The following is a 15,513-nucleotide window of genomic DNA, read 5'->3' on the forward strand; positions in this document are numbered from 1 at the left end:
ACTGTAAGGGGGAAGGATATCAGGTAAGGTGACTGTAAGTTTGAGGATATCAGGTAAGGTGACTGTAAGTGGGAGGATATCAGGTCAGGTGACTGTAAGTGGGAGGATATCAGGTAAGGTGACTGTAAGTGGGAGGATATCAGCTAAGGTGAGTGTAAGTGGGAGGATATCAGCTAAGGTGAGTGTAAAGGGGGGGGGGGATATCAGGAAGAAAATATCAGGTCAGGTGACTGTAATTGGGAGGATATCAGGTAAGGTGACTGTAAGTGGGAGGATATCAGGTAAAGTGAGTGTAAAGTTGGGGAGGGGATATCAGGAAGAAAATATCAGGTCAGGTGACTGTAATTGGGAGGATATCAGGCCAGGTGACTATAAGGGGGAGGATATCAGGCCAGGTGACTGTAAGAGGGGGGGGGGGGGATATCAGGCCAGGTGACTGTGAGGTGGAGGATATCAGGTCAGGTGACTGTAAGGGGGAGGATGTCAGGCCAGGTGACTATAAGGGGAGGATATCAGGCCAGGTGACTGTAAGAGGGGGGGGGGGGATATCAGGCCAGGTGACTGTGAGGTGGAGGATATCAGGTCAGGTGACTGTAAGGGGGAGGATGTCAGGCCAGGTGACTATAAGGGGAGGATATCAGGCCAGGTGACTGTAAGGGGGAGGATATCAGGTAAGGTGACTGTAAGTGGGAGGATATCAGGTAAGGTGACTGTAAGGGGGAAGGATATCAGATAAGGTGACTTTAAGTGGGACGATATCAGGTAAGGTGACTGTAAGTGGGAGGATATCAGGCCAGGTGACTGTAAGGTGGGAGGATATCAGGTAAGGTGACTGTAAGTGGGAGGATATCAGCTAAGGTGAGTGTAAAGGGGGGGGGGGGATATCAGGTAAGGTGACTGTAAGTGGCCAGGATATCAGGCCAGGTGACTGTAAGGGGGAAGGATATCAGGCCAGGTTGACTGTAAGTGGGAGGATATCAGGTAAGGTGACTGTAAGTGGGAGGATATCAGGTAAGGTGACTGTAAGTGGGAGGATATCAGGTAAGGTGACTGTAAGTGGGAGGATATCAGGCCAGGTGACTGTAAGGGGGAAGGTTATCAGGCCAAGTGACTGTAAGTGGGAGGATATCAGGTAAGGTGACTGTAAGTGGGAGGATATCAGGTAAGGTGACTGTAAGGGGAGGATATCAAACAAACAAACTGAAGATCCACCCAGACAGAGTGGAACAGACAGACAGCCCAAGACCAGCACCTCAAGGAGTACCATAGCTGCCACGGATAAAGTAACAGGAAGCGTAATGGTTAACCTGGCCATACCGAAGAAGTCAAAGAAGAGACCCGCTAATGACACGGTCATTGCAGCTGACGTACGATTCTCCTTAGATCCAGATCCGTTCTCCGCTTACCCACTGACCGAGACAGCCAGGAGACAGGACGGATGAGTGCTCCAAATTGCACACAAAGCACATATGTCCAGTGTCAACCTTACCCCGTTCGTGGCTCTGAGCTGGACGCTGTCAGATTCGGACATGCTGGTGCCTAACATGCCCCAGACGAGACAGGTGTCGGACGACCTATCTACTATACCAGTATAGGATCCGGATGGCACAGAATGGTTGCAATATTGATGTTTTGGCAACGCTGGAAACCCCTACCACAGGCAAATTGTTCCTGGACCACTCGATTCCGGGGTAGAATAGGTCTTCAGCAACCCATGCTTGCCGTAAAAGGCGACTAACGGGATCGGGTGGTCAGGCCCGCTGACTTGGTTGATGCATGTCATCAATCCCAATGTCGTGGATTGATGCTCATGATATTAATCACTGGATTGTCTGGTCCAGACTCGATTATTTACAGACGGCGTTAAACAACAAACCAACCAAATCGTTTGCTGACCTAAATGAAATATGAACGGCAACGCCAGAGAGTAACCATGCTCAATTATCCAATGAAACAGATTCCATAGTGCATAAAAGGCAGAATAACTGAAAATTATATGAAAGGATCACTGACAATCGGTGATGACACCAAGTATTCACAGAAGAGCTGGACCGCCTCCGTGTTCTAGAGGTAGAGCGTCCGCCCGGAGAGCGGAGGTCCGGGGTTCGATTCCCGACCGCGTCATACCAAAAACGTTAAAAGATGGTACTTGTTGTTACCCTGTCTGGCGCTCACGAAAGAACTTGGTCACCTTATACCTCGTATAAAGCCATCCTTTGAAGACGAAGTCGTGTCTCCGATGCTTGAGTACGCTTGTTGCATTGACCTACATTTTTAGTACGGAAGCAGTTACTCGTTCATGGGGACTATCTTCATCTGCCATCTCTGGCAGCTGATGGAACAAGTTCTGCCAGTGGCACAAAAGACAAGGCAGGGATGTGGTACCTGTTACGATTCCAAAACTGGCAGATTTCCTTATCGATCTCCGCCAGAATAACAAGTTCCATCATAACACTAATGAGGGATACCGTTCTGCCCTAAAATCAGTTCTTTCAATAGGACGGGCTTGACACTGGAGATCATCCTATTCTCAACAGACTCATGAGATCCTGTTGGAGGACGTTACAATTTAATTCCACTTTAATACTGTTTAATACTCGCATTTCATAAAGTGATGTTTTACTGCTCACAGAGTTACTTCCCTTTATCATGTCAGGATATGCTGATGCTGTGTTCAAATCCCAGAGTTCTCCAGATTATATTCCTTCATGGCTACCTTTTACCCCAGTAGTCGTCACGTACTTCACGTTAAGATGACACGACGTATGAAGGCTATTATACTTTCAGCTGGAATATTGTTCACATTGGCCTGAAACCAAACTCATTAATTACCACCTGACTATCTTAAAGTCTGACCTTTTCCGCCCCGAGATACTCCAATACGATAAGCAAGCATTCCACAACAAATAAGATAGACACGGTATGGTTACAATATTATTGAACGAGAGCGGTGTCCTATTGAACAAAATGGCGAATATAAATATGACATTTTCTATCCTTTCAAAATCGTTTCGTGTAAGGGATTGCTGTCATAGTAACGAGTTTTCATACATCGTTTCCATCTCACAAACCACATTGTTGATTCTCTTCTTGCCATTGACTGAATAAAAATCAATTTCAAGTTCAGCAACTATCCAATCATGTGTTACCGTTTCTCAACGTGCAGCTTTACCAGCATGTAACGCAGATGAAGCTATTCACACGACAGATTTGTAATACCTCAGGTTGCATACCAGTATGCTTCTTTTCTTCTTCCGGGTGCTTTGTTTACCTGTTTGGGTGTCGATGCTTTTCACAGGTAAGATTATTGTCACATTGTGCCCAATGTCCTAACCAAGATTTATGTAAATTTACACCAAAGAAAGGAAGGATTTCGACTCAATCCTAGCAAGTTTGATTTCAGCCATCTCAAACCCTCTTCATCTGTTTTCTGGTCGACTTCTTTATATAGTTGCCAATGCGCACACAAAGAAAGTGTAGCTATGAGCACACAGTGTAGCTAATGAGCATGCAGAAATGTAGCTATGAGCACACAGTGTAGCCAATGAGCATGCAGACGTATAGCTATGAGCACACAGTGTAGCCAATGAGCATGCAGAAATGTAGCTATGAGCACACAGACGTGTAGCTATGATCACACAGTGTAGCCAATGAGCATGCAGACGTGTAGCTATGAGCACACAGACAGTAGCTAATGAGCACGCAGAAGTGTAGCTATGATCACAGTGTAGCCAATGAGCATGCAGAAATGTAGCTATGAGCACAGACAGTAGCTAATGAGCACGCAGAAGTGTAGCTATGAGCACGCAGAAATGTAGCTATGATCATACAGACAGTAGCCAATGAGCACACAGAAGTGTAGCAATGAGCACACAGACAGTAGCTAATGAGCACACAGAAGTGTAGCTATGAGCATGCAAAAGTGTAGCTATGAGCACACAGACAGTGTAGCCAATCAACCAGGGACCCCCCGATCCCGTAAGTCGCCTCTTACGACAAGCATAGTCACCTTTTACGGCAAGCATTGGTTGCTAAGACCTATTCTACCCCGGATCTTCACGGGTCTATGGATTTAAATAATATTATCAACCAGCGTCGTTATACATTTACATCAAGATCAGGAAGTCAAAATGCCTCACATGTGACGGGAGAGATTTACGAAATTGTTAATGAAGGTAAATATGAAGGTGCGTCAAATAGATACTGAGGTAAATTCATAGATTGCTGTAGTCTCTCACTGTCAGCCTAAACACAGATCGAGTGGATTGTTGCGATGTGCATTTCGTCGTTTTGTTCACTGCGGTCGTATCGAGTATCGTGAACGGACATGCAGTCAAACTGTCCGACCTTTCCGAATGCATTCTGAAAAGTTAAGCTTAAGATTAAAAGATTAACATGATCAGAAACAACGCTTTTGGATTTATTCCTGCCAGGAATTCCCAGGGGTTTCCCTGGGACTATGAAAGTAGTCCGTCAAAGTGTGTCGTTCATACACTTATAAACGTCATTTTCGCGTCAATGGAAAAGCCGTATATTGGGTAACCTTCACATTAAACGAGTATATCTTATTGTCCATTGTAAAACTTTGAACGAAGTGTTGCAACGCGACGCTGTACGTCACTGGACATGATGTCATAGTCGGATTATGTGACGTCCCAATAATAGTTTTATTGGACTAATGTCGCAACGTTTGACGGGTAAACCACCTTCTTTCTTCATTTTCTAAGAATCAAAGATTATGGTTAATGTATAGAATTACTCAATCGTAAGGCACAAGACTTTCTTAGTTAATTCACTTGGGACAGACCATCGGTTATTTTAATACATCATCTGATAAAAAAAAGACCGCCTCCGTGGTCAAGTGGTCAGGGTTCGATCCCCAGCCGCGTCATACCAAAAGACGATAAAAGATAAGTACTTGTCGTCACCCTACCTGGTGCTCGGCATTAAGGGACTAAAACAAGGACTTGTCGGTTCGGAGTCAGTATACTGTGTCTAAGTGGGGTCTTCAAGTTAACCTGAGGCATGGACGCATGCACAAAGAACCTAGAAGATCAAATGGAAGATAACATTCCATATTACGACGCGGATCACGTTAAAATATTTGCATTATTCTATTTGGAAGTGACACCAAAAGTAAATACTCTTCAGTATTGTTTGTTCCCCCCCCCCCCCCCCCCCCCCCCCCAACCTCAGCCAAGTATTATTTTCAAAGGCATCTCGGTTTGATTGTTGAACTTTTAAATATTGTTATCGCAGTCTTTAATAAGCTGGAATGATAATGATGGTTGACACAATCGTAAGAGATTGCCAGATGGTAATACAATAGAGTGTAGAAGTACTGGGTTTTATACAACGATCCTTAATGCAATATAATTGTCTCACGATTTGATGTCGGACAACACTGCGAAGAGATGCCTGGGATGTCTTTGGGGAAAATTGTGCTGTGTACAAAACCGTACTACACAATGATACACCAACAGACACAATGGTACACCAACAGACACAACGATACACCAACAGACACAATGGTACACTAACAGACACAATGTTACACTTACAGACAAAATGATACACCAAGACACAATGATACACTAACAGACACAATGATACACCAACAGACACAACGACACACCAACAGACACACTGATACACCAACAGACACACTGATATACCAACAGACACAATGATATACCAACAGACACAATGATACACTAACAGACACAATGATGCACCGACAGACACAATGATACACTAACAGACACAATGATACACCATCAGACACAATAATACACCAACAGACACACTGATACACCAACAGACACAATGATATACCAACAGACACACTGATATACCAACAGACACAATGATATACCAACAGACACAATGATATACCAACAGACACAATGATACACCAACAGACACATTGATACACCAACAGACACACTGATACACCAACAGACACACTGATACATCAACAGACACATTGATACACCATCAGACACAATAATACACCAACAGACACACTGATATACCAACAGGCAAAATGATACGCCATCAGACACAATGGTACACCAACAAACACACTGATACACCAACAGACACAATGATATACCGACAGACACAATGATACACCAACAGACACATTGGTACACCAACAGACACATTGGTACACCAACAGACACACTGATATACCAACAGACACAATGATATACCGACAGACACAATGGTACACCAACAGACACAATGATACACCAACAGACACATTGGTACACCAACAGACACACTGATATACCAACAGACACAATGATATACCGACAGACATACTGATATACCAACAGACACAATGATACACCAACAGACACATTGGTACACCAACAGACACACTGATATACCAACAGACACAATGATATACCAACAGACACACTGATATACCAACAGACACAATGATATACCAACAGACACACTGATATACCAACAGACACACTAATACACCAACAGACACACTGATACACCAACAGACACACTGATATACCAACAGACACAATGATATACCGACAGACACAATGATACACCAACAGACACACTGATACACCAACAGACACACTGATACACCAACAAACACATTGATACACCATCATACACGATAATACACCAACAGACACACTGATATACCAACAGGCAAAATGATACGCCAACAGACACACTGATACACCAACAGACACACTGATATACCAACAAACACACTGATACACCAACAAACACAATGATACACCATCAGACACGATAATACACCAACAGACACACTGATATACCAACAGTCAAAATGATACGCCAACAAACACAATGATACACCAACAGACACACTGATACACCAACAGACACACTGATACACCAACAAACACAATGATACACCATCAGACACGATAATACACCAACAGACACACTGATATACCAACAGGCAAAATGATACGCCAACAGACACACTGATATACCAACAGACACATTGATACACCAACAGACACACTGATACACCAACAGACACACTGATACACCAACAGACACACTGATACACCAACAAACACAATGATACACCATCAGACACGATAATACACCAACAGACACACTGATATACCAACAGGCAAAATGATACGCCATCAGACACACTGATACACCAACAGACACACTGATATACCAACAGGCAAAATGATACACCAACAGACACATTGATACACCAACAGACACACTGATACACCAACAGACACATTGATACACCAACAGACACATTGATACACCATCAGACACACTGATACACCAACAGACACACTGATATACCAACAGGCAAAATGATACGCCATCAGACACACTGATATACCAACAGACACACTGATATACCAACAGGCAAAATGATACACCAACAGACACAATGATATACCAACAGACACACTGATACACCAACAGACACACTGATACACCAACAGACACATTGATACACCATCAGACACGATAATACACCAACAGACACACTGATATACCAACAGGCAAAATGATACGCCATCAGACACAATGATACACCAACAGACACAATGATGCACCGACAGACACAATGATACACCATCAGACACAATAATACACCAACAGACACACTGATATAGCAACAGACACACTGATATACCAACAGACACACTGATACACCAACAGACACACTGATACACCAACAGACACACTGATACACCAACAGACACATTGATACACCAACAGACACATTGATACACCATCAGACACACTGATACACCAACAGACACACTGATACACCAACATTTCCCATTTCTATTAGAAGAGGAATATTTCAGGGCGATTCTTTCAGTCCTTTGCTTTTCTGTGCTTAGCAAAGAGGAAGGTTATCATCCTGGACCTCCTCAGCAGATCTCCAACACCCCTTACTCATTTCCTTTACATGGATGACCTTGAACTTATTGCCAATGGAGGATCCACACTAAAAAAAACAGATTCTCCTTGTGGAGTCATTTTCCGATGATATTGGCATGTCATTTGGACTCGACAAATGCAACATTCTTCATCTGAAACGTGGCAAGGTAGAAGAGGGAGGATCGGTCAGTTTACTTGGAGGAGGAGTTATTGACCATCTCGTGGAAGGCCAGGCCTATACGTACTTAGGGATGCAGATTAGGGACAAACTCCAGAATGCCCATATCAAGGAAAAAAATCGGGCAGAGTTCAAAAGTAGACTTAAGAAAATCTGGAGTTCAGAGCTGAACGCTCGCAATGAAGTAAAAGCCACAAATACTTATGCTGTACCGTCCTTTCATATTCTTTTGGTGTTGTTGATTGGACGAAACAAGAACTTCAGGGTATCATGTCAGACAATAGATCCCACCACCATCGCTCTTCCCTCACTCCGTGACCTAGCGAAACCCTCACGTCCATACGAGTTGCAGAGTGATGTCTTAAACTGACCATGGCGACACAAAATGGCCATGCGCTTAAGTAACTACTGTAGGGTTCCTGGGTATCCCAAAACACAGTTACGAGATGGTGGAGATGGGACCCTTAGCTCAGTTACGACCATCACAAAATCCTTGCCAAAACCCATACATGGTAACAGAAGAGAGGGCGCAACCTCATACACCAATCTCAAATACCCTACTCTGTTAATACCCAATGTTTCAATTCTGTAGGTAGACTAACATATAGCTTACAACATAGTGCTACCAGCGGGAAAAACTAATTGTGGTAAAGTTAAGTGGTGTGAGTATTATGTTATTGAACCTAACAACATAATATTTGTTTATCATAAGAATTTCATTGACAAAACCCCAATACCTGGTAACAGGAGACAGCGACACGCCCTAAAAGAGGAATGGTGCTCAATGAACAATGTCAATATCGGATGTGACAACCATTTGCGTTGATACAGGCGAGGCAGCGTCGGTGCATTAAAGATTGATTAAACAGTCTGGGAGATGCTGCTCCAAATGTCAACCAAAGATTGGCCAAGTTGAGCAAGGGTAACCGGCTGGTTCTGGTCCTGTCGTAACAGTTAGTCCATTTCATACCTGGCATATTCTATTTGGGAGATGTCTGACTCATAGAGTCTGTTGCAACACACGGGCGGGCATTATCCTGCTCCAACGTGACGTTACGTGTCTGTATTTGCACAAAAGGGTAGAACATGATGTCGTACGATGACGTCCCGAAAGCGTACGCCATTGATATTGTCGTCATTAACCATGACGGTTGGTTGTCCCATGGCCCATGTCCCATGTGGTTGCCCATTTTCCATTATCAGGATGAAATGCAGGCACCAATTGATTGTATGCATATTGGAGAGATAGATGTTAACATTTAGAGATTGTAACAGGACTTATGGTTAGATGCCAGAAGTGAAAGACTGACTTATACCAAATTTAGAGATGTTGTGTTGATGCGGAATGACACAAAGTCAGATAATCTTCTTGGAGATATTTTTGGCTTCAGACAGAGACATTTCTAATGTTAGTAATTGTAAATGAGAGACTAGCCATGAACCTGCAGCACGCAAGGTCTAACAAAGAGCAAACAAGAGCTGTGTTTGTGTGGAACAGTGTGGTTTTATTGTTCATCCAAAGTACCCACACCTTGGTGATAGCACAGATGTTGTGATACAGTGTTGATGGACAAACTGGAGGTGTTCTCGAGATAAAGTGTCCTGCACGTTTTGACTGGAGTCCAAGGAGTATGCAAATGGTCCTCGATTCTTTTGTTCTCTTGATGAGAAGGGCTGTGTTCGGCTTGAACAGTCTCAAAGATATTATTATCAAAATCAGGGTCAATTGGCTATTACCGAAAGACTTTTGTCTTGTTTCATGGTTTGAACTTTGAACGAATGGACTGTTGACAGAATTAGATTTGAAGAAAAAAGCTGGAATGACATGCTGTCCCAAATGTCCTATCAGAATTATTCTCAAGAAGAGTGAAAAGAGGACTGTATAATTAACAAGGTTTCAAATGTAGCTGAGCTTTTCAGATTGCATATGTAAAACACTTATATATCCTGTATATTTAGGTGTTTGAATATTACTATCAAGATACATGTACTTTCCTGTTACATTTACAGTGAAAACATATACCATGAACTTACCGTAAAGAAAAGACAAATAACTGTATCTTCTTTGTAAGGAAACTGCTTCACCTATTGTATTGAATATTGATTCAACAATCAATACAAAATATATTTAGTTCACATCATTCACTTTTCTGTTTTTCCTCACACAGGTGTTGCTATCCTTATTGATAGCTTATAGTAATTATCTGCGTTGCAGCTCAGTTATACAAGTCATGCTATCAAACATGTACATGACATTACCACGATGACCAAGACACAAATAAATCATCAACATTTTTTTATTGATGAACTGATGACTATGTTCAGACTCATTGTCAACAACATGGGTTAAATATGGATTGCTGCTGAAGAGCTAGAGCTTAATTTACCATGTGGTTATCATTTATGGACTTTCCTTGGCAATCCGTGGGTGTGTTTGTTTATGTGTGTGTGTCTGTTTGTGTGTGTGTGTGTGTGTGTGTGTGTGTGTGTGTGTGTGTGTGTGTGTGTGTGTGTGTGTGTGTGTGTGTGTGTGTGTGTGTGCGCGCGCTAATCGGAACTGATGCCGATTTATCTTTCTTTATTGTTCCCAATTGCTAACCTGAATGGTTTACTGCATTATATATAACAAATCCACATTTTCAAGCATACGATTATCAGTCAAAATATCATCAAATTTGTCAAAATTCTGACCTACTCTACCACTGAATATGTGTATATATCCATGACACGACACTTTTGTCGCGTATTGAGGTGAGATATCTCCATTCCTCAAGGATTCAATGCCTTTTGTATCGAGGACTTATTTATAAGAATTTTTAAGAAGCATGTCAAAGTTCTCCTGGTCCAGATCATTGTTAAACCAAAATGACTCCTTTCAAACAAATATGATGTAGATTTTCTTATGTAAAAATAAACAACACGCACTGACCGAGGTTTACCAGAATAGTTCCTGGAGGTTCCAAAGTGAACAAACTCAGGTAATAAGTCTATTGCATGCCTACTGAAGGTCTCAATAAAGACCCATTATCTCATAAAGACCCACTATCTCAATCAAACTTAAATAATGCAGAAACTCAGTATTTACACTATTTTTAAGTCCACTCACATTCCAAGAAATATTTTACTCTGTCCTTGGCAACATCCTTAACAAATTTGTATCAACAGATATTGTTATTGAACAAGATGTGGTTGAATATTTGTCAAATACATACATATATGCAATATTTGTGTTAAGCCATTGTGATGGAAATAGTACCTTGTAATATGCGACAGTTTGTAACTCTATCATTTGACGCTCGACATGAATCCTCAAAAAGGCAGTTTCCTTGGTTATATTACACCTCATGTTGAGTCAGCTGATGTTTTTTGTTTTAAATGGGGGAATAATGAGATCAATACCTCTAGGTGTAGTTAAATCAGAGATTAAAACAACCTGTCATAAGAGCAGCGCCTTGCACACATAGTTCAACGCGACCACTGCCTCTGATGTCAATCACAATACAAGTCCGAAGAGAATGTTACAACACCAGCTGGAATAATTTAATCAATGCCTTGTATGTCATACATGTATGTGACTGTAGCTGATGTGAGCTAGGTGTGAACGTCCTCTGTCCATATCGCAGTGCAATCTAAATCTACTCTACTGGTAGGATATGTCTACAAAATGAATCTGGAATACACTCTTCAAAAAAGGAAACGCACAGGAAGATTTTTAGTAAATTTAGTCGATATATTTAATTTAATATCATAGATACAAATATGAAATTTTGGAGCTCGATAGTCACATGTTGTCGTTGTACAAAAGCATTGAAAACTGTCCATTGTCATGTCACATAAGACCACAAGGTTGCGCTGAACTCTCGCGTGACTGCCCCGGGCAGCAATCACGGTTCTGCATCTCCTCTGCACTGACTTGATAGATGTACGAATTCTGTCCTGCGGAAACCTGCGCCATTTTGCTTGTAACGCGTCGGCCAGTTCTGTGAGTGTCTGCGGCGTGTTCTGGCGTTGTTGTACATGTCGATCGACTTCATCCCAGAGGTGTTCGATTGGGTTGAGATCTGGAGATCTCTACGGTCAGGGCAAGACGCTGATGTTGGCATTATGTAGGTAATCTACCGTGACACGAGCTGGGTGCGATGGAGCGTTGTCCTGTCGAAACAGCTGTGCGTTTTGACACACCGTTTGTCGAATATCAGGCCTCCAACATTTTCCAAGAACATATATCCAATTTATATACCGGATGTTTTGTGTAGTTATGTCCACTGAACTACATACTACCTGTGCGTTTCCTTTTTTTTGAAGAGTGTAGTTGCATTTACATTTTCCCTTAATGGCCCCTGCAACAACAAAGAGAGCTGAACATATAAAATAGTGAAACCATCTGCTGCATGTTGCACTTGAAATTATAAAAATTGGTTTGTTAAATCATCTAGTAACAGTCCTAATCTAAGTCTCATTAGAATCATGGACCCGTAAAGATCCGGGGTAGAAAGGGTCTTCAGCATCCATGCTTGCAGTAACAGGCGACTATGCTTGTCGTTAGAGGCGATTGGCGGGATCTGGTGGTAAGGCTCGCTGACGTGGTTGATGCATGTCATCGTAACCCAATTGTGTGGATCGATGCTCATGATGTCAATGGCTGGATAGTCTGGTCCCGACTCGATTACTTACAAATCGCCGTGATATAGCTGGAATATTGCTGAGTTTGACAACAAACCAACAAAACATTCGAATCATGGACAATTGATCTATCTGCCTTATAGCATGTGGCCTCCCACCATCAGATGTGTCCGAGTAAACCTTCTCATCATCATCATCATCATCATCATCATCATCATCATCATACATATCATTAAAGAAAGCTACAAATGTTAATGAATGCAAAACATAACACTTTCATCGGAACACCAGGTCAATGTTTGTTTGTCAACTTGAATACCAACACTGTGAGTTGATGGTTCATGTGTTTGCGTGCTTACATTACAATTGATATTTTTTGGTCTTCAGTCTGTGTTCCAGCTGATGTGACTGTTCTGAAGAAGGTTTGAGTACATTTATTTATAGAGTGACTGGTCAACGCAGACGTCACGATGACTTCGTAACCGTGAAGATCAAGGTTACAATAGGTCTTCAGCAATCCAAACCTGTCGTAAGAGGCGGTCAGGCTTGGTGACTTGGTTGATGCATGTCATCGTATCCCAAATGACTTAGATCGATGCTCATGATGTCAATCACTTGATTGTCTGGTCCGGACTGTTATTTACAAACCGCCGTCATATAGCTGGAATATTGCTCAGTGTGGCGTTAAACAACAAACAAACAAACAAACAAATATTTGGTGAAACTCTGTGCAAACAGTTACATGTACAACCACGACATAATTATAGCAGTGTTGATGTACATAATCTGGAGACATATCAACTATCTATGAAAAGGCATGGTGCATTTTTCAAACAGTTTGAGTGCAAACTTTGTCTTCGATGTCTTCGATGTATCAGGTTTGTATCGTAACTGGAGGATAATGCGCAATTTTCTGAATACACACTGTAGACATTGTTTTATCTGTTTTGAATGCCAATTGCAATTCATTTTTTAAATGACCTTCCCGGTATTACCAATGATATTTCACTTTGGCAGACATGGTGGCATACGGATATCTCCCCAAAAACGGCACACCGAGTTCTTTTGCATACTTCCTAAAATACAAAGAAAACAGGCTGAACAATTCCATAGGTTCGTTACCACATAAACTGAATGAAGCCCTATTGGAAACGACATTATCAAACATCGTTAGACAACTGGGATGGCAAACTGTTGTGCTCATCGGCGATTCGTCCAGCGGTAAGTAGTATATACCAAGCAAAGCAGGATGTTCTGGTATAGATCCTTATGCCGTTGTCAAGCAAGACTGTCTGGCTTGTCTTGCTTGACATCTTGCAAGACTGTCTTGCTTGACATCGGTTTAAGGATATATACCGAAACGTCGCCCTTACAGTAATTAAAGAAGTTGTTATCCATAAAGTGTGTCTACTTTGCCAAGCAGGATGCATAGTTTAGTTATTGTTTGAATAGTGATCCAGTTTTAGCTCTCCAGTTAGCTTATGTCATGGCCTGCTCGTCGTCGTCGTCGTCGTTAGTAAACATCTTGGGCCACTGGAACCACTGGAACCACTGGGCCAAAGAAGCTGAATCTTCATATGCTTGTTCCCACCAAGTATGATATCTGAATTGTTCAAGAGGTTTAAATAATATTTTCAATATGGTAATCATATTGCAAAATTCATGGCCATCACGCGGCCAGTATTGTTCAAAATATAATGCAATTTAGTATGTGTTTATTGGTTGTAGGGGTCCAAATTAAAGGTGCCATTTAATATTTTGGCCTTGATTTGACCTTTGGGCTTAATCAGCCATTCTTTTTCAAAATAGCATGCAATTTTGTACCTCATCTAAGTCTCATTGGAATCATATACCCGTAAAGATCCGGGTTAGAATAGGTCTTCAGCAACCTATGCTTGCCGTAAGAGGCTACTGACGGGATCGGGTGGTAATTGTGTGGGTCGATTCACATGATGTCAATTACTGGATAGTCTGGTCCAGACTCGATTATTTACAGAGCACCGTCAAAAAGCTGGAATATTGCTGAATGCGGCGTTAAAAAAAAGCAAACAAAACATTAGAATCATGAAAGTTGAAACTTCTTATGGCCATTTATCAGCCATTCTTTTTCAAAATAACATGCAATCTTGTATCAGCGAAGTTAGTAGTGGGGTACAACACTTACGATCGGCTTTTCGTAGTATTTTGAATTTTAACCTTAAATGGCCTTTGCACTTCAGACCATGTTCCTAAATTCTCCCAAAATACATTTTCTCACCATGTAAACATCATCTCCCCAGAAACTGAAACTTTAACTGCTTGTTTCCAGCCATGATGATATCTGAATTTGTTCAAGAGGTTTGAATCTTATTTTCAATATGGCCGCTATAATGAAAATCTTATTTATGGCCCCTGCTCAGCCAGTTGTGCTCCTACATTCCTTCAAAATGCATTTTGGTTCTGGTCACATTTCTGAAATTGCACGAGGAAGCTGAAGTTTGGTATGTGTGTTTCTCCTCATGATGACATATTGTGTTCAAATAGTTGGGAGTTTACTTTTTGTGTGTGAAACAATTGAAAACAATTGTATGGCATTAGAAAATGCCATATTCTCCTCAGAAGATGTAAAAGGCAAAGTAAATGTGGTAGTTGTGCACTGAAACAAACATTCATATTGTCGTCGATTTTAAAATTTAGCTACTTGTTTCATATTTTTGGCTTCAATATTAATGCAGAATCTAGAATAGAAATCCTGAGAGGAACGTTTACTATGTCAAGTGGCCGTCCTTGTTAACATTTTTAAT

Source organism: Haliotis cracherodii, unplaced genomic scaffold, assembly GCF_022045235.1.
Source record: "Haliotis cracherodii isolate W230 unplaced genomic scaffold, xgHalCrac1.p SCAF_5, whole genome shotgun sequence".
Lineage (NCBI taxonomy): Eukaryota > Metazoa > Mollusca > Gastropoda > Lepetellida > Haliotidae > Haliotis > Haliotis cracherodii.